Raw genomic sequence first — 20,994 nt, forward strand, 5'->3', positions numbered from 1 at the left:
CTATGAATTCCAATTCTGTCATCCAGTGGCTGTTTAACCCTGAAACCAAACATCTCTGAGTCTGTTTTCTTGCCTGTAAAACGAGGATAATACTAGCCCCAAAGGGTAACTTTGATGATGAAATAACAATACAATGCCTGGCACTTAGGAAATGCTTATTAATTTTTTTTAAATGAATGAAGAGGGCTTTTAAAGAAAGTGCTATTATTGAGAGACTGCTATCCTTGGAAGCACAGCATCCCTTACTGCTGTGTACTGTTAGATCAGTGATTGATTCTCCAGTCATCACAGGCCCACCTCCTCAGACTGTCAGTCCAGAGCTGAACCACGACCAAGAAGTCTGGGAGGCAGAATTTGGCAACCTCCTTCCCAAACCCTTCTCCTCTCCAGCTGGCACAGAAACACACCACATTTGCAGCTTCCACAGCAATTACGAGAACCTACACCCTTTTATTGTTTGACTTTCCCTAACGATGAAGCAATCACATGATTTTCACAGGAAAAACAACTCTGGGATCAGAGACTGTCTGGACTGAGCTGTGAACTTTCTGGTCCCTGTGTCTGGGCTCCCAGAGAGAAAAGACATTTGATGCCTGCCGAACGAGGGCTGAGCTGGACAAAAAACATAGCCAGCACATGCTCACAGCAGGCAGGCCAACTGAGCAGGTTGCATTTCAGGATGAAAACAGTAAGGATCCTAACAAAACAAGCTCATATCTACTGAGTGCTCAGTACCTGGTACAGACGTCGTCAAGCTTAATCATCACCACAATCCAAGACGAAGACTTCAGTATCTTCATTACATTCAGGAGGAGAAGTCAACGGCTCAGCTAGCATTTCACCCCTTTTGCAGCCCCCAGAGCCCCTAGCTCCGCGTCTACCTACAGCAGCAGCGCTTCCAAGCTCTTTGCACACAAATCTCCCAGGGATCTTGGAATGCAGATTCTGAGATTCTGCATAATAAGCTTCCAGGGAATGCTGCTGGTCCAGGGCCTCTAGTAGCAAGGGTTAGGCAGGGGTCTGAACCTCGGTTGCGCATTGCAATCACCTGAAAGCTTTCCACATTGCTGATACCTTGGCCCCATCCTGGAGAGTCTGGTTTTGTTGGTCTGGGGTGCAGCTCTGGCACGGTATTTCTAAAGCCCTCCCGTTGAAGCAATATGCAGACTGTTACCTTGTGCTCCCCTGTCCCAACCACAGGGACATCTGTGGTTGGGCTTCAAGGACGCCCTTGAAGAGGCCTCTCCCAGAAACCTCCAAGCCCATGAAGAGGCCAGAGCCGCCACCTGTTTCCTTGAAATAGTTAGCAGCTGTGCCGGGTGACCTCATCATTCTGGCTCTGCCTCAGGCCAAGCTGCGATCTAGAAAGCCTCCTCCCAAGTCGGGGTCCCTTTGCATCAGGGCAGAGGGGGAAGAGCCACAGGTCGAGGGCAGAGCCCATCTGGGGCTAGCGGGAAGAATGAGGGTGCAGGGTGGGGGCAACCCAAGGGATTTCATGATGGGCTGTCCCTGGGCTGTGAGGCCATGCTGTGAGCGCAGCTGACTGCCTCACCCCTGGCTTCCCTCTCCAAACCCTTGGGAACTGATGAAATCACAAGGAGGTTCCTCCCCGCTCCTGTAAGCGATGCATAAACAAACAAGCAGTGAAGTATGCAAGTAAAGATGCAAAGTCCCTTTCTTTTTCCCTGTTTCTAAGAGGCAATCACCTATAGCAGCTGGGCTTATATATTTCCAAATCTTTTCTTTTCTTTCTTTCTTTCTTTTTTTTCTTTTTTTTGTTTTGTTTTTGAGACGGAGTTTAGCTCTCGTTACCCAGGCTGGAGTGCAATGGCGCGATCTCGGCTCACCGCAACCTCCGCCTCCTGGGTTCAGGCAATTCTCCTGCCTCAGCCTCCTGAGTAGCTGGGATTACAGGCACGCGCCACCATGCCCAGCTAAATTTTTTTGTATTTTTAGTAGAGACGGGGTTTCACCATGTTGACCAAGATGGTCTCAATCTTTTGACCTCGTGATCCACCTGCCTCAGCCTCCCAAAGTGCTGGGATTACAGGCGTGAGCCACCGCGCTCGGCCCCAAATCTATTCTATATATTAATATGTATATTTCTACACACAAACATACATATGTAATCCTGTTTTATAAACAAAAATGCATCATAGAATAGTAGCCCAAACACTAGCTTGCATGTCTTTTCCACGCAATTATATATACTTACCAATTGTTTTAGTGTCTGGAAACTTGTCTATAAATCAGAATTTCTCAGGGGTACTTTTTGTTTTTTGTTTTGTTTTGTTTTGATTTGATTTGTTTTTTGAGACGGAGTTTCGCTCTTGTTACCCAGGCTGGAGTGCAATGGCACGATCTCAGCTCACCGCAACCTCCGCCTCCTGGGTTCAGGCAATTCTCCTGCCTCAGCCTCCTGAGCAGCTGGGATTACAGGCACGCGCCCAGATAACTTTTGTATTTTTAGTAGAGACGGGGTTTCACCATGTTGACCAGCATGGTCTCGATCTCTTGACCTCGTGATCCACCTGCCTCGGCCTCCCAAAGTGCTGGGATTACAGGCTTGAGCCACCGCGCCCGGCCGGGATGCTTTTTAAACATGGAGATTGACAGGTTTCACTCCAAACCTGCTGATTCAGAATTTCTCAGGGAGGCACCTGGGGAAGTCTTTTTTTGTGTGTGAGATTATACACGCGCGCGCACACACACACACACACACACACAATGTGTGTGTGTGTGCAGAGAGAGGGAGAGGGAGAGAGAGGGAAGAGAGAGAGAGAGAGAGAGAGAGAGAGAGAGAGAGAAAGGGTCTTGCTCTGCTCGCAAGTCTGGAGTGTAGTGGCACAATCGTAGCTCACTGTGCCTTAATCTCCTGGGCTCAAGTGATTCTCCCACCTCAGCCTCCCATGTAGCATGAACTACAGAGATGCACCACTACACCTGGCTGTTTTTAATTTTTTTGTAGAGACAGGGTCTTACTATGTTGCCCAGACTGGTTACAAACTCCTGCCTTTAAGTGATGCTCTAACCTTGGCCTCCCAAAGTGCTGGGATTACAAGCATGAGCCACCATATCTGGCCTATGTTGATATTTTTAGTAAGTGTCTCAAGTGATTCTTATGGGAAATGTCTTGCCTTTTTAATGCTTGTACATGTCCCATGGATGTACTATCACGTATTAACCAGTCCCTTTCTGTTGAATGTTTAGGTTGTTCTCAGCTTTTTTCTTCATGCTATAAACAATACCACACACACACACACACACACACACACACACCCCATGCAGATCCCCATGTGTGTTTCTGTAGGGTTGCTGAAACTTCTTTTCCCCTCTAAGACTGCTTATGCTTCAATCATGAAAACTCAGAGCAGGACAGAACCTTAAAATCTGTGTGAAGACTAATACTGACCTATAGCAATATGAGTTACACATATAATTTGAAACTTTCAGTAGCTACATTAATTTTAATAATATATTTTTACTTAACCTAATATATCAAATCTATTATCATCTTTACATATAATCAAATAAAAAGCATTAATGAAAATACTTGCTATGGTCTGAATGTTCTTTTCCCCTCAAAATTTATTTGGTGAAATACTAACTCCCAAGGTGATGATGGTATTAGAAAGCGAGCCCTTTGGGAGGCGATTGATTAGGTCATGAGGTTGGGGCCCTCATGAATGGGGTTAGAGCCCTTATAGGAGAGGCCTGTAATCCTGGCACTCAGGAGACTAAGGAGGGAGGATTGCTTGAGGCCAGTTGGAGATCAGCCAGGGCAAAACTGCATCTCTATGAAAATAAATAAATACATAATAATTTTTTTTTTTTTTAAAGAGGCCTAAGGCCAGGTGTGGTGGCTCACACCTGTAATCCCAGGACTTTGGAAGGCCGAGGCGGGTGGATCACCTGAGGTCGGGAGTTTGAGACCAGCCTGGCCAACACGGCGAAATCCCTACTAAAAATACAAAAATTAGCCGGGCCTGGTGGTGTGTCCCTGTAATCCCAGCTACTCAAGAGTCTGAGGCAGGAGAATTGCTTAAGCCCGGGAGGTTGAGGTGGGAGAATGGCTTGAACCAGGGAGGCGGAGGTTGCAATGTGCCAAGATTGTGTCACTGCATTCCAGCCTGGATAACAGAGTGAGACTGACTCAAAAATAGAAAAAAGAAAAAAGAAAAGAGGCCTGAGAGACTCCCTCACTCCTTCTACCATGAGGATAGAAAGAAAAGGTGCCATCTATGAACCAGAAAGTGGGCCCTCATCAGACACAGAATCTGCTAGGGGCCCTGATCTTGGACTTTACAGCCTCTAGAACTGCGAGAAATAAATTTCTGTTTATAAGCTACCCAGTTTGTGGTACCTTGTTATAGCAGTCTGAATGGACTAAAACAATACTGTCAACCTGCTTTTCCTGTGAAGGCTTTCAAGACTGTGTGGTTTTACAGTTAGAGCATGACTCACTGGGACTAGCCACATTCCAAGTGTTCATGGCCACAGGGGACAAGTAACTGCTGAATGGGTGGTGGGTGGTGCAAATCTAAACCTTTCTTTTACTTGGAGAATATTCATAGGGGACAGGAACAAACCATCATGGAGCAGCTGCAGTCTACTCGTCCGGAATAAGCACTTAACATCCATTATTGTTACCTTGCTCCTGAGTTGCTCCCGGTTTGGGATTATCAGTCTCTGCAGAGCTGCAGACGTGGCAGGAGAGATGGGAGGGCGGGGCGGGGCGGGGCAGGGTGCAGGCTGGAGAGTTCTGGACAGGGAGGCAGGGCAGCCACTGGGTGAGTGAAGCAGCTTCTTTGTGAGCTCTCTTAGAAGCTTAGGGGTGGGGGCGGTGTAAGGAAGGAAGGGCATGGGTGATTATGATGCTCATCATTTCAACTTGAGGTCTGTGATTCGCCAGCATCACACAGCCACAACGGAGGCAGAAATGGAATCAAGCCTTCAGATTCCAGAGCCCATGCTTCTCTTTTATCTTATGGATGTCTCCAAGACAGTCATTCAGTCTATCCTTACATTAGTCACGCACAGAGAGCTATAAACAAATTAAGTGAATGATGACAAGTCACCTTGTCAAACTTTTCTGAACGGTGTCCCATTCGCAGACTTCTGGTTAAAAACATGCGCTGAGGTCCCCTGGTGGAGGTCAGGAGTTACTGCAAGGGGCTGGTAAATGGATTTGCGGCTTTCCTGATTTATTAGCTGAATAAATAAAAATAGGACAACTAAGGCCAGGTGCAGCGGCTCATGCCTGTAATCTCAGCACTTTGGGAGGCCGAGGAGCGTGGATCACCTGAGGTCGGAAATTCGAGACCAGCCTGACCAACATGGAGAAACCCCGTCTCTACAAAAATACAAAATTAGCTGGGCGTGGTGGTGCATGCCTGTAATCCCAGGTACTCGGGAGGCTGAGGCAGAATCGCTTGAACCTGGGAAGCAGAGGTTGTGGTGAGCCTAGATAGCGCCATTGCACTCCAGCCTGGGCAACAAGAGGAAACTCCTTTTCAATAAATAAAAATAAAAGGGACAACTATTACATGAATCTTTTAATTTTTTTTCAATAAGGACCTAATACTTGGCAAATACTGGAATCACTGCAATACACTCTCCTGTACAGTCACAGCGATAGCCTAGTTGCAGGCTGCTTCAGTCGTATCATTTTTGGGGTAAGTGTGTTCAGCTGTACTTGGTTATTTCTCAGTTTCTAAGTTTACTACGTGTGCTAATGTGCCTGTTCTCCTGCTAGATTGTCGGCTGCTCAAAGGAAAGACTTAAACTCCTAGTTTAAGGCCTTGCGCATTCTGGGTTCCTAAATGATAATCAACGACATTAAACAAGACACACTGCTGTATTTACAGTGTTTCCACACTCTCTGAAAAGAATGTCAGGGATCCTTCATGGTTTCCCCTGTCCCCCATGATTATATAAGTTAATCATCACCAAAAAGCTCTGGCAGGATTAAATCATGCATTACTATGAAGATTGATGCCCGTGTGGAGTCCATGAATTTGCAATCAGCACTCACTTCATACTTGTTGATGGCAACCTGGTGACTGAGTCCAGATGAGAGCCTAACTGAAGCTTCGGTGAACTGTAGTGTGTCATCTAATTGAGTGACAACCTTAACAACAAGAAGGGAAAGGATTCAGGAAATTGAATGTGTAAAGAGCTCCTCATTGGCTTGTGAGTCTCCATGCCTAGAATATGAGTCATTAATGGCAGGAATATTTGGGGGAGAATTTTGGTCTCAAAATATTCACCACATCAGGAAATGACTCTTTGCTCAATGAGTTACTGTGACAGGTGCGAAAAGTCCTATAAACTCCAGTGTGGATAATCAACATGTGGCTATATGGAAATTAAGTATACGTTTGAGCAGAGAAATAAAAATGGGGAGCATGGGAAATTCCATTTTTGAGATCAGTGTAAAGTTTTCTTCCAGTTGCGCAGGTGTTATGAAAAACTCCAAGGTGGGCCGGGCACGGTGGCTCAAGCTTGTAATCCCAGCACTTTGGGAGGCCGAGGCGGGTGGATCATGAGGTCAAGAGATCGAGACCATCCTGGTCAACATGGTGAAACCCCGTCTCTACTCAAAATACAAAAAATTAGCTGGGCATGGTGGCGCGTGCCTGTAATCCCAGCTACTCAGGAGACTGAGGCAGGAGAATTGCCTGAACCAAGGAGGCGGAGGTTGCAGTGAGCCAAGATCGCGCCATTGCACTCCAGCCTGGGTGACAAGAGCGAAACTCAGTCTCAAAAAAAAGAAAAACTCCAAGGTGATAAAAACTTTACTCCAAGATTATACAACTGTTGGCAAAAGAATATATTCTATCAGGTTTCTAAATTCAACAAATAAGAGAATCCTTCAATTGGTGATATAAAGGGGGAACACAGTAATTTCGTGATCACTGTATTTTTTGAGACAGGTCTTTACTCTCTTGCCCAGGCTAAAGTGTAGTATGCCATCTTGGTTCACTGTAACCTCCGCCTTCTGGGTTCAAGTGAGGCTCAAGTGATCTTCCTGCCTCAGACTACCGAGTAGCTGGGACTATAAGTGTGTACCACCATGGCTGGCTAATTTTTGTACGTTTTGTAGAGATGGTGTTTTGACATGTTGCCCAGGCTGGTCTTGATCTCCTGGGCTCAAATGACCTGCCCACCTCGGCCTCCCAAAGTGCTGGGATTCAGGCATGAACCACTGCAGCCAGCCACTAATGTTTTAATAAGATGCACCAGCTGGGTGTGGTGGCTCAAGCCTGTAAACCTAGAGCTTTGGGAGGCCAAGGTGGGTGGATTGCCTGAGGTCAGGAGTTTGAGACCAGCCTGGCCAATATGGCGAAACCCTGTCTTTACTAAAAATACAAAAAATTAGCCAGGTGTGGTGGCAGGTGCCTGTAATCCCAGCTACCTGGGAGGCTGAGGCAGGAGAATCACTTGATCCTGGGAAGTGGAGGTTGCAGTGAGCTGAGATTGCGCCATCGCACTCCAGCCTGGGCAACAAAAGCAAAACTCCAACTAAAAAAAAAAAAAAGATGCGGCCAGGCGTGGTGGCTCAAGCTTGTAATCCCAGCGCTTTGGGAGGCCGAGGCGGGTGGATCACGAGGTCAAGAGATCGAGACCATCCTAGTCAACATGGTGAAACTCCGTCTCTACTAAAAATACAAAAAATTATCTGGGCATGGTGGCGCGTGCCTGTAATCCCAGCTGCTCAGGAGGCTGAGGCAGGAGAATTGCCTGAACCCAGGAGGCGGAGGTTGCGGTGAGCCGAGATCGCGCCATTGCACTCTAGCCTGGGTAAGAAGAGCAAAACTCCGTCTCAGAAAGAAAAAAAAAAATGCACAAAAAATCGTGAGTGTAACTTTAAAATTGGATTTCTCACTTTTAATTTAAAGTCAGAATAGGTAGCACAATTACATGGCTCAGGGTATACAGTCCTATTAGCATCCAGTTTCCTTCCCTCTAAGCACACTGATGTCACCAATGTCAAAAAATATACGTTCTATGTATAGTTTTTTCTGTGATAATTTAGGCACATGAAAATACATGTAGCTATACTTTCTCTTCACTTTTACAAAAACGGTACCGCCATAAGCATTGTGCCCCTCGCGTTTTTCACTGACTGTATTTTGGAGCTCTTATCATATCGGTACACAGAAAGACTCCTCATGTCTTTTTGTGGCTACTTAGTGTTATATTCCTTGGACGTATTATAGCATAATTGATTTAACCAGTCCTTTTGATGGACATTTAAGTTATTGCTAATCTTTTGCTATTACAAACAGTGCGGCCATACCCTCACATTGCGCATGCTCCAAGGGGCCGTATCACCTGCAGAGGGGTGAAAATGGTTTCTTGACGGAGGCAAAGAAATTTCTCTTTTTCCTTATAATATACAGATATGCATACAGCACACAAATAGATATACATACAGCACACAAATAGATATACAGTATATCTATGGTACTATAATTTTTTTTTTTTTGTTTTTTGAGTTGGAGTTTCGCTTTTGTTTCCCAGGCTGGAGTACAGTGGTGTGATCTCAGCTCACTGCAACCTCCGACTCCCAGGTTCAAGCAAATCTGCCTCAGCCTCCCAAGTAGCTGGGATTATAGGCATGTGCCACCGCACCCAGCTAATTTTTTAATTTTTAGTAGAGGTGGGGTTTCATCATGTTGGCCAGGTTGGCCTCGATCTCCCGACCTCTCGATCTGCCCACCTTGGCCTCCCAAAGTGCTGGGATTACAGGCGTGAGCTACCATGCCCGGCTATGGTATTAACTTAGAAACATTTGCATTGTTACCATAGTTTCTTCTTTTTCTTTTTTCTTTTTTTGAGACAAAGTCTCACTCTGTCACCTAGGCTGGAGTGCAGTGGTGCAATCTTGGCTCACTGCAACCTCTGCCTCCTGCGTTGCAGCCATTCTCCTGCCACAGCCTCCCGAGCAGCTGGGATTACAGTCAACTCCCATCATTCCCAACTAATTTTTGTATTTTTAGTAGAGATGGGGTTTCACTATGTTGGCCAGGCTGGTCTCGAACTCCTGACTTTAGGTGATCCGCCTGTCTCGGCCTCCCAAAGTGCTGGGATTACAGGCGTGAGCCACCATGCCTGGTCCAGTTTCCGGTTAATTTTAGAGTTTCTGCATTAAAAAAAAATTCTCCCAAATGCCACTTGGGAAACATCCTTTGCACTCATGAACTCATCTGGCACCAGTCAGGGTTAGAATAACTCCTACTCTCCCTTGTGTGTAATTACAGTCCACATTCTTTGAGAAAAAGAGGAATAAAGGGGTCATGACCAAAACATAATCATTTACAAATTACTGTGAATCCTTCTCTAGTTAAAAGCTAACACACACCAAGCATTTTATCCACTGAAGATTTGTTGGGGGTCACATGTATCTCCAAGTCTCTCTTGTTTGTTTTTTTTTTTTTGAGACAGAGTCTCACACCATTGCCAGGCTGGAGTGCTGTGGCATGATCCTGGCTCACTGCAATCTCCACCTCCCGGGTTCAAGCGATTCTCCTGCCTCAGCCTCCTGAGTAGCTGGGACTATAGGTGTGTGCAACCACGTCCAGCTAATTTTAGTGTTCTTAGTAGAGATGATTTTGCCACACTGGCCAGGATGGTCTTGATCTCTTAACCTTGTGATCCACCCTCCTTGGCCTCCCAAAGTGCTGGGACTACAGGCGTGAGCCATTGCACCCGGTTCCAAGTCTCTTTCAAAACCTCTCTCTGCTGCTCTCACGGAAGCCATTGCTCTCCTCACACCCTGCCGCTTCCTTTCACAGCCCAGCAGGCTTGTTTTCTGCCTTCAAAACCACTGCCAGTCCTTGGCCAGCCTTCTTGGGGACAAGCCAGCTTCCTGTGTCCCAATGGGGAAGAGAGCTTCTGTTCATATTATTTATCAGGAACCAGTCAGGTTGGAGGCATAGCCAGTCTCAGGACAGGAGAGGCAAACAATGTCACCAAAATGCCGAGACATCCCTTGAAATACAGCCAAGGGAACCAAGCTGTGCTTACAAGAATTCCAGCACTGACTGGAAGGTGTGCCTGTGACCGGTGAGGGGACCCCTCAGCTGTGCAAAGTGCCAGCTCCAGGAGCTCTCGCTGGCTGCCAGCTGCCTTCTAAGGAAGTTGGCCCTGTGCCTTCCTCCTCCACCACCCACCCTATTTTATGGATTTATTTATTTCTGAGACAAGGTCTTGTTCTGTTGCCCAGGCTGGAGTGCAGTGGCAAGATCACAGCTCACTGTAGCCTTGACCTCCCAGGCCCAAGGGATTCTCCCACCTCAGCCTTCCAAGTAGCTGGGACCACAGGCACATGCCACTATGTCTGGCTAATTTCTTTTTTTTTTTTTTGAGAGAGACAAGGGTCTCCCTATGTTGCCTGGCTGGTCTTGAACTTGTGGTCTCAAGCGATCCTCCTGCCTCAGCCTCCTGAGTAGCTAAGACTAGAGGCATGCACCAACGCACCCAGCTAGTTTTTTACTTTTTGTAGAGACAGAGTCTCACTTTGTTGCCCAGACTGGTCTCAAACTCCTGGGCTCAAGCAATCCTTCCACCTCAGTCTCCCAAAGTGCTGGGATTCTGGGTGTGAGTCACTGCATGTGACTTGTTTTTTCAAAACCCTGGGGTAGCAGAGAACAGCTGGCAGCAACCTGAGGAGTCATCTTATTTCCCCAGTCATTGAGTGCAATGACATGAGAAACAAAAGATCCAGCTTTTTTTTTTTTTTTAAGATGGAGTCTCATTCTTGTTGCCCAGACTGGAGTGCAATGGTGTGATCTTGGCTCACTGCAACCTCAGCCTCCCAGGTTCAAGTGATTCTGCTGGCTCAGCCTCCCTAGTAGCTGGGATTACAGGCACCTGCCACCACACCCAGCTAATTTTTTGTATTTTTAGTAGAGACGGGGTTTCACTATATTGGCCAGGCTGGTCTCGAACTCCTGACCTCAGGTGATCCACCCACCTCAGCCTCCCAAAGTGCTGGGATCACAGGTGTAAGACACCACACCCAGCTTGATCTTCAAGCTTTGTATCCACCCTACAGGCCCTCCATACACTGCTTCCAGTTCCCACCTTCCAATGTTGCTTCTTCCACACCAGTGAGAAGCTGAGAAGCAGAGAGAAGCAGACCCCAGCTGTGGGAAACACAGTGTGCGCAGGAAGCAACTGCAGGTCACTCAGAAGTGGCGCCCCAGGGGGACGTTGTTATATAAGGTGGTCCCACTTTCCCAGTAAGAATCTCCAAAGAGCTCTCAGTGTAGTTTTTGTTTGCATTTCTTTTGCTAATGAGGCTATCTTCCCCGTAGTAAAAGTCATATGCATTTCATTTTCTGTGAACTGTTAATCATGTTTGCTAACTTTTCCTATAATATTAGTTGATCCTTATGGATTTCTATGAGGTTTTATGTCTTCAGGAAATTAATCTCTTGCTGGAAAATGGAGTGCAGGTGTTTTCCCACTTTGACATTTGCTTTTTGACTTGATCACAGCAGGTTCATCACATGTACTGTTTTCATTTTGCGGTCAAACGTATCAATCTTTTCCTTTATGGCTTCTGGAACTTGAGTGATAATTAGGTAACTTTTGTCTTTTTTAAATGTATATTTCCAACTAAGAAAGAAAGAAAGAAGGAAAGGAAAGAGAGAGAAAGAAAGAAAGAAAAAGAAAGAAAGAGAGAAAGAGAGAGAGAAAGAAAGAAAAAGAAAAAGGGAAAGAAGAAAGAAAGAAAGAAAGAAAGAACAAAAGAAAGAAAGAGAGGAGAAATCTTAGAAAATAAGATTACTGATTAGGGCTGGACACGGTGCCCCGGGTAGGCTAATAGGAGAAACATTGCAAATCAATATTCTCCAAATATTTATTTAAATTTACTTAGGCTAGGTACAGTGGCTCGCCTCTGTAATCTCAGCACTTAGGAAGGCTAAGGGAGGAGCATCCGTGGAGGCCAGGAGTCTGAGATAAGCCTGGGCAACATAATGAGACTCCCATCTCTTTAAAACATTTTTTTAAAATTAGCTGGACGAGATGGTGCATGCCTGTTGTCCCAGGAGGCTGAGGCAGGAGGATCGCTTGAGTCCAGGAGATTGAAGTTGCAGTAAACTTAGATTGCACCACTGCCCTCTAGTCTTGGTGACAGAGTGAGACCCTGTCTCTAAAAAATAAGGACCAAAAAAAAAATAGTAAGACCATAGCTGATCCTGCTTGGGGACCCCAAAAACAAACAAGGAGGAATTTGGGAGGGGTCCAGAGTTCACACAGAGGTTAGATATGGAGCCAAAGAAATAGCCCTTTTGTCCAGGCTCACGCCTGTAATCCCAGCACTTTGAGAGGCTGAGGTGGGTAGATCACAAGGTTAGGAGATCGAGACCATCCTGGCCAACATGGTGAAACCCTGTCTCTACTAAAAATACCAAAAATTAGCTGGGCGTGGTGGCACGCTCCTGTAATCCCAGCTACTCAGGAGGCTGAGGCAGGAGAATCCGCTTGAACCCAGGAGTCAGAGGTTGCAGTGAGCCAAGACTGCACCACTTCACTCCTGCGTGACAAAAGAGTGAGACTGCCTTAAAAAAAAAAAAAAGCCCTTTGGTTACTGTCAATGTGATTAATATGTTAGCATAGTGATATCCGGGGAAAACAGTATTGGTTAGATAAGAGAGGAAGAAGCGGTGAGGATGTTAGAGTCTGAGTAGCAAGCCTAGGAAGAGTGTATCCAGTAATAGTGAGCCACAGAGGGTTCTTGAGGAGAGGAAGTGTGTGTTTGTTTAAGGTAGATTCTTCTGGTGTCCAGGGTAGATCAGAAGGGCAGGGGAACAGAAATGGCATGAACATTGTCATCGACATGTAATGCGATTGGAGGACCTTAATCAAGGTGGTTGACAGCAGAAATGAAAATGATGGAGAGTCCGAGAGAGCACAGAGGAAGTGTCTGTCTTCAGATCAAGCATTCCCCTGGCCTTCAGCATTCCCCTGGCCTCCAGCATTCCCCGGCCTCCAGCATTCCCCTGGCCTCGAGAATGCTGTAATTCTGGCCAACTCCAGCTTGTTTTCTATAACCCAGCTTCTCCTCATTCAGGAAGGCTCCTCAAACTCCCACCATGCTGGCCAGGCTGGTCTCAAACTCCTGACCTCAAGTGATTGACCTGCCTCGGCCTCCCAAAGTGCTGGGATTATAGGCCTGAGCCACCACGCCACGCCTAGAGCTTCATTTCTCAACTTTTAAAGAATAATTCTTCTAAGGAGCCCTTTTAGAGATTTTCCCCTCCTAATTGCCTTTCTCCCCACCATGAATAAAATTTTTTTTTTTCTGAGACAGGGTTTCACTCTGTTGCCCAGGCTGGAGTGCAGTGGCTCTATCTCTGCTCACCACAACCTCTGCCTCCCAGGCTCAAGCGATTCTCCTGTGTCAGCCTCCCAAGTCGCTGAGATTACAGGTGCACACCACCATGCCTGGCTAATTTTTGTATTGTTAGTAGAGACGGAGTTTCAGTATGTTAGCCAAGCTGGATAAAATTTTAATATCACAGACATACTCTCTATCTGTTTATGTTTATACAATACTGTTTATAGAGCCTCTTGGAGGATGACAAACCATTGTATTATCCAGGACCTCTTCATGCCCTCCCGGGAGCCCCTTTCACATCGCACCCATAGACCATGCAGGGTATAGGGTGACTATGCCAGTGTCCTAGGCTTACTGTAACAAATTACCACAAACTTGGTGTCTTAAAACAACAGACACTTACTCTCTCATAGTTCTCGGTTCCAGAAGGTCAAAATCAAGGTATCTACTGGGCTGTGCTGCCTCCAGAGGCCTTAGGAGGGAACCCTTCCTGGCCTCTTCCAGCTCCTGGTGGATCCTGGAGTGGCTTGTGGCAACTGGACTCCGATCTCTGCCTCTGTCATCACAAAGCATTTTCCTCTCCTCTGTGTCTTCTCCTCTTCTGGGTGTCAAATCTCAGACCTCCGTCGTTCTCATATAAGGACACCTGTCACTGGATTTTGGGCCCACACTGAGCATCTAGAATATCTCAGCTGGAGATGTTTAACTTTTTTCAACTAAGGCCACACACACAGCTGCCAGTGGCTAAGACATTCTTTCTAGAAGCCATCATTTAATTGCAATAATGACGAAAATATTTCTAGAGGCAGGGGATCCATCTCTTGCTGGTAGAGGAATGTCACATTCATTCTTCAGTGACATCAGCCAGAAAGCTCTGCGTACATGTCATAACTCAGACTGCTGGTCTAGTGTACTTTTTAACACTGTGATTTTTCTAGAAGTTACAGTGATTTTATTGCAAAAAAATCGGGGGAGCACTTGTCCCTCAGATTTTGCCTACCCCAGAAAAGACGTCTGAAAAACTTCTGGAAAACCCAGTTTTAGCTCCTAAACTTTGCCTCAGAGGTAGCCCTTTTGTGTCCTCTAGTGGAAATTATGGTAACTGCAGCCACACTTTTACGAGGAACTGGTAGTTGCAGATTTAAAATGATTAGGGAGAGGCAGGTTACGTTTCAGCACAAAAAAAGGAGCTTGGGCCTTCTATACTATGATCCAATCCAATTTACTGTGCACCTTTGGGAGAAGCAATGCTATACAGAGAAAAAGGAGACTGCCTGAATTGTGGATTTGGTTCTTCTCTGCCCTGCACTTCCGTTTTTACAGAAACAAAAGAAGCTGAGGTTGCTTGGGGGAGGGAGGAAGAGAGAATGATGACAGCGGTGTATCTCCTCCAGCCATAAAAATCCTAAGAAAGGAGTAAAGTGCTTTCCTTAAAGAGATATTGAAATGTCTTGGTTTTCAGATTTTTTTTTTTTTTGAGACGAAGTCTGGCTCTGTCACCAGGCTGGAGTGCAGAGGTGCAATCCCGACTCACTGCAACCTCCACCTTCTGGGTTCAAACAATTCTCCTCCCTCAGCCTCCCAAGTGGCTGGGACTACAGGTGCGCACCACCGTGCCTGCCTAATTTTTTTCTGTATTTTTGATAGAGACGGGGTTTCACCATATTGGTCAGGCTGATCTCAAACTCCTAACCTCATGATCTGCCTGCCTTGGCCTCCCAAAGTGCTGGGATTATAGGTGTGAGCCACTGCACCCGGCCGGTTTTCAGTTTTTAATCATACTTTGGCCAGAATATCACTACTTGGTAACACTTCGAAGAAAACCTAAGCAAATCCTCCAACTATATTTTCTTGCAATTTCTCATCATTAGATCTCATGACAGTAGCAACCTAATGGAGGAAGAAAATCATGTGTGGAAAGGCCATGCCCCGTGCAAGAATATTCACACCCAACAGCATCTCCAGGTAGCATTTGTGGGAGAGTTAGCCCCCAGCTCCGTCACAGTGGCCCTCCTTCCTGGCAGAAGCATTAATAAGCATTCAGGCGGTATTGAGTGGAATTGCCACACTAGCTAGAGGGGCAGAGGCTGCCTTGGTCTCTTTTCGGTGGTGGCTTAAATACTGAGTGTTTCTTGCTTTTTGGTTGGCAAAGGGCTTTGTCACTTCCACTTCGTGGATTGCCTTCAATGTAGAGCCCTCATGACCCAATTTCTGGAGCACAGCCACCCCACTGCGGGGTGGAAGTTGTCATTCCTGGCCCCCCACAGGCCGTGAAAGCACCTGCCAGACATACTCACTTTCTTTTCCCCCCTTGAAGCTGTTTTTCTAGGGGAGATTTCTTCTGCTTTCTCGGGAATAGGGAGAATTGATTGGTAAAGGACTTCAGAGAAATCTTACGCAAAGTAGCTAAGTAACACAATGCCACATAAGTGTATTTGTGTTTAGGCAGGTTTTCTCAATAGATGACTCTGGATCTCAGCCATCTCTTAGAATGTTATTTCTACTGGAAAGTCCATCTGGTAATTCATATTCAAATACACGGCCGGCCGGCATAGTGGCTCACGCCAGTAATCCCAGCACTTTGGGAGGCCAAGAGGGGCGGATCACCTGAGATCAGGAGTTTGTAACTACCCTGGCCAACCTGGTGAAACCCCATCACTACTAAAAGTACAAAAATTAGCCAGGCATGGTGGCAGGCGCCTGTAATCCCAGCCACTCAGGAGGTAAGGCAGGAGAATCGCTTGAACCTGGGTGGCAGAGGTTGCAGTGAGCCAAGATCTCACCACTGCACTCCAGCCTCGGTGACAGAGTGAGACTCTGTCTCAAAAAAAAAAAAATATATATATATATATATATATATGTATGCACACACACATATACATATATATACACATATACATTCACATACATATATATGTGTATATATGCACAAATACATATGTATACAAAAATATGTGTATGCATATATATTTTTTTGAGACAGAGTCTCACTTTGTAGCCCAGGCTGGACTGCAGTGTTGCCATCTCGGCTCACTGCAACCTCTGCCTCCCGAGTTCAAGGTATTCTCATGCCTCAGTTTCTCGAGTGGCTGGAATTACACACATGCATCATTATGCCTGGCTAATTTTTAGTTCAAGTATTAATCAAATTAACTTGTGTGTTGTACATTGTGTCAAGCTCTGGGCACACACTGGTGGGTAAGATGGACTGTTGGCTGTCCTTTTGAGATTTACCAATAGGGAGATAAAGATTAATCAAATGCCATAATCGATAAGTGCTATAAAGGGCAAACACGGCGGGTGTATAATAGATGGACTTGGTTTAATGGGGAGGGAGCAGTCAGGCAAGTCTGAGCAGAGACCTGGAGAAGAGTGAGCTTGAGCAGAGGGCAGAGGGAGAGAAAAAAGGCGCAACATAGTCTTGAGACCCCAGCAGTTAGTAGAATTGAACCAGGTGTAATGAATACTACTCATACACGCACTCCCTCATTAGTTCCATTAATCTTCATTAGCTCAGCTATTTCAGGTAAATGGATGTGGGAGGTCTCGTTCTAAATTTGTAGGCAAACTGAGTTGGTAGCAGTTAAATTAGAAGCTCTTAAAATTTCAAATCAGGGAAGTTGCTTTGGTCTTGAAAAGCGCCTGAAGGCCACTGTTTAGGGAGTTCTTGAAGGCAAGGCTGAGATCTGATTCACTGTGTCGCCCTGTGTCACCACAATTAATAGCACAAGCGATACACAGAGAAGTTATCTAAAACGCTGATGTGTTCTGTAACTGTTTACTAACTATAAAGGTTGCTGATACCATGGAGGAGAATGAATTTGTGGCTGTGGCAGCCTCATCTGTAGAGGGCCACCGTCCACTCCTCCCCTCCTTGGATGCCCACGTCATTCCTCTGCTGGTTGCGGAGTCTGTTTCTCCGCCCAATCTGGGCTGGCCCAGGTGACTTATGGACCAATAGGATGCAGTGAAATGATGGTTGCGATTTCTGAGTCCTAAGAAGCCCCTCAGCACCATCTTGGGGCTGGTGGAGTGCTCACTTACTCTGAGGCCGTTTTGTCTGCCCTGAGATCCCCACACGTGGAGAAGGTGATGCTGGCCAGCCCGTGCACCAGCCATGTACGTGAAGGAGCCGTCTTGGATGATCTGCTCCAGGTGTATGTCAAAGAAGAAAAAGCTGAGGTCCCAGCCACATGGCTCCTGAAACCATTCAAGCTATCCCACCTCATACTAGCGTGGTGGAGCAGAGACAAGCCAACTCCAATGTGCGCTAGATGTTTTTTTAAAATGTCTTTACTACTGTTAAGCAGCAGATGTCTGCAAACACTGCTTTAGCAGCACACGCTAAGCATAGAACAGCCCTTGTGAGCATGGACAAGGTTGACCCGCACGTGGGAGAAATGTTGCTCATTTTGTTGTTACCCTTTCCTGTTCCTTCACTGGCACTGTGTTTATAACTCCCGTGTAAACTTTACATTGGTTTACATTGTAAACCTTGCATTAAGGAGACAGCAAAGTAGTTTAGAACTTGGGTGGTTTTGTTGTTGTTGAGACAGTCTCCCTCTGTCACTCAGAGTGGACTGCAGTGGCGCAATCTTGGCTCACTGCAACCTCCCCTTCTGAGTTCAATCAATTCTCCTGCCTCAGCCTTGCAAGTAGCTGGGACTACAGGCGCGTGCCATCACACCCAGCTAATTTTTGTGTTTTTAGTAGAGACGAGGTTTCACCATGTTGGACAAGGTGGTCTCGATCTCTTGACCTCGTGATCTGCCCACCTTGGCCTCCCAAAGTGTTGGTATTACAGGCGTGAGCCATTATGTGTGGCCGATCTTGAGTGCTTTTAGCCAAGATAGTTATTTTTATTTTTATTTTGAGATGGAGCCTCACTCTTGTCACCCAGGCTGGAGTGCAGTGGCACGATTTTGGCTCACTGCAACCTCTTTATTCCAGGTTCAAGTGATTCTTCTGCCTCAGTCTCCGGAGTAGCTGGGATTACAGGCATGTGCCACCATTAGCCTGGCTAATTTTTGTATTTTTAATAGAGATGAGGTTTTGCCATGTTGACCAGGCTGGTCTTGAACTCCTGACCTGAGGTGATCCACCTGCCTTGCCCTCCCAAAGTGCTGGGATTACAGGTGTGAGCCACCATGCCCAGCCCAGTTTATTTGAATTTGAGTTTTGTGACTAACACAAGCTGAGTGACTTTGAGCAATTTGCTCAGCTTGTCCAAGCCTGTTTCCTCATCCGTTAAATGAAAATGACATGACTAGTACTGACATCCTGGTGTATTTAAGATTAAATTCAATAATGCATGTCAAATACTTAGCGTCTGTCACATATTGTGTTCAGTCAATGGTGAAGATGACCCCCAGAGGAAAACAGCCTCTTTCAATTCAGTCTTTCATTCATACTCATCTTTAAATTCACTTTACACTTCAGAGTCTGGAGCATAGTAGGCGATAAAGGCTGTTGAATGAATGCCCAAATAAAACCTTATGTTATAAACTTTATTTTTAATTTTTGAGATGGGGTCTCACTCTGTCACCCAGTTTGGAATGCAGTGGAATGATCTTGGCTCACTGCAAATTCCACCTCCCAGGCTCAAGTGATCCTCCCCCCTCAGCCTCCCAACCTCCCAAGTAGCTGAGACCACAGGCATATACCACCATGCCCAGCTAATTTTTTTTTTGGTAAGCGATCCACCTGCCTCAGCCTCCCAATGTGTTGGGATTATAGGCATGAGCCACCACGTGTAGCCCCTTATGTATAAAATTTAATATTGATCTCTTTAACATAAACTTTGCTTATACATTATTTGGAGCCAACCATTTTAGGACAGTGGAATGTTGTCATTTCTACCAGGAAGCCTTGTAGAGTCTGGTGTCAGTGGAATAAAGTCAATTTTTTTTTTTTTTTTTGGCACTTAGGACCTCCCACAGCTGGACAGGACCTCAAGGACCATCCCCAACACCCAGTCTCCTGATGCTTATGAGAACCCTGTAGAGCGAGTGGCTTGTCTGGGGCCACCCACCCACTGTGAGAACTCTACTGCAGTCCAGAACTTTCTCCCTATGGCGTCCTTCCCGTTTTCCTTTGCATTTTAGGGTCATTCAGTGGGGTTGGGACTGACCATCACTAATCTCTTTTGTGAAGGGATTGGGCAACTCAGGAGAACTCAGGTGAGAATCCAGTGGTTGGCTGTGTCCAGATCTCTCCCGTAGCATCTGTCTGATTTGTCATAATGGCCTGCACTGAAATGGTGACTCACAATTAAAAAGCCCCTTTAAATGGTGGCAATAGGTCAGATGGGATGCCGTTTCCTTTTTCTGTAGTTAAGGTGGGGTTTCATCTCTCTTCATGGGTCTCTCCTCCATTTCTAAGGCAAATATGTCCTCTCTCGTTTTATTATTATTTTTTTTTAATGAGACGGAGTCTCACTGTCACCAGGCTGGAATGCCGCAGTGCAATCTCACCTCACTCCAACCTCTGCCTCCCAGGTTCAAGCAATTCTCCTGCCTCAGCCTCCCAAGTAACTGGGACTACAGGAGCACGCCACCACACCCAGTCAGTTTTTGTATTTTTAGTAGAGATGTGGTTTCACCATATTGGCCAGGCTGGTCTTGAACTCTTGAACTTGTGATCCAATTGCTTCAGCCTCCCAAAGTGCTGGCATTACAGTCGTGAGCCACAGTGCCAGGCCACAAATGTCCTTTCTTAACTTACTGTACTGTGTTCAGTGAGACTCAACAGATTCTTTGGTTTTGCTAACCTGAGAACACAAAACATAAGTTTAGTTACGAGGCTTTAATTTTAAGTCTCAAATGAGTGATGAAATGCAGACACCAATTACACAAACTTAAGGCTTCAATTACTTTTTCCTCCTTTTGAAATAATAAGGATGGCTCTTCACAGGCCCGGTGTGGGTGTTTTCACTTAGAGCACGTACTTCAGCTAGGGTCCAAATAGGGCTATAAGGAAAATAGCCTGCTGTTCTCAGCTCTCAAAGTCCTGGAAGTAAGTAAATTTCCATGCACTAAAAGATGTAAGATGGGTTGGGTATGGTGCCACACGCCTGTAATCCCAGCACTTTGGGAGGTTGAGGTGGGAGGATCGCTTGAGCCCAGGATTTTGAGACCAACTTGGGAAACATAGGGAGACCTTGTTTCTTAAAAAATAAAAAAAATAGCTGGCTGTGGTGGTCCCTAGTAGTCCCAGCTATGCAGGAGGCTGGAGTGGGAGGATTTCTTGAGCCCAGAAGTTTGAGGCTGCAGTGGGGTCTAATTGAGCCACTGCACTCAACCTGGACAACAGAGTGAGACACTGTCTCAAAAAAAAAAAAAAAAAAAAAAGATGGAAGACATTACCAGCCACAGAACATTATCCAAATAGTAGGTAAAAGAAAATACATGTACAGTTTGGAAAATCCACGTAAATTCTTCATTAGGACTTAAGGGAAACAAAATCAGCTGGAGGACGTCCCCCACTCCTCACTGCCATGCACTCACACGCACGCACAGCCGGCGTTAGTCTCTACTCATTTCAGGAGATTGCGTTTCAAACAAAAAAAGTTCAATTAATCAAATTTTCCTAAGAAAAGCTTCTACTGGCCAGCATGGCCACAGAGGGAGGGTGGGGAAACG

At 46.0% G+C, this 20,994-nt stretch overlaps 1 protein-coding gene across 4 annotated transcripts in view; it reads right to left on the minus strand.

Moving 5' to 3' along the window:
- Positions 1-1,208, minus strand: part of STON2 (stonin 2) — a 189,125-nt gene extending 187,917 nt beyond the window's left edge. For all 4 annotated transcript variants that reach the window (XM_078335559.1, XM_078335554.1, XM_078335551.1 and 1 more), the window contains exon 1: positions 736-1,208. The gene's annotated coding sequence lies outside the window, so the exon portion shown is untranslated. The remainder of the gene's footprint in view (positions 1-735) is intronic.
- Between the last annotated feature and the right edge of the window lie 19,786 nt (positions 1,209-20,994).

Source organism: Callithrix jacchus, chromosome 8 (assembly GCF_049354715.1).
Source record: "Callithrix jacchus isolate 240 chromosome 8, calJac240_pri, whole genome shotgun sequence".
In the NCBI taxonomy this organism is placed as follows: domain Eukaryota; kingdom Metazoa; phylum Chordata; class Mammalia; order Primates; family Cebidae; genus Callithrix; species Callithrix jacchus.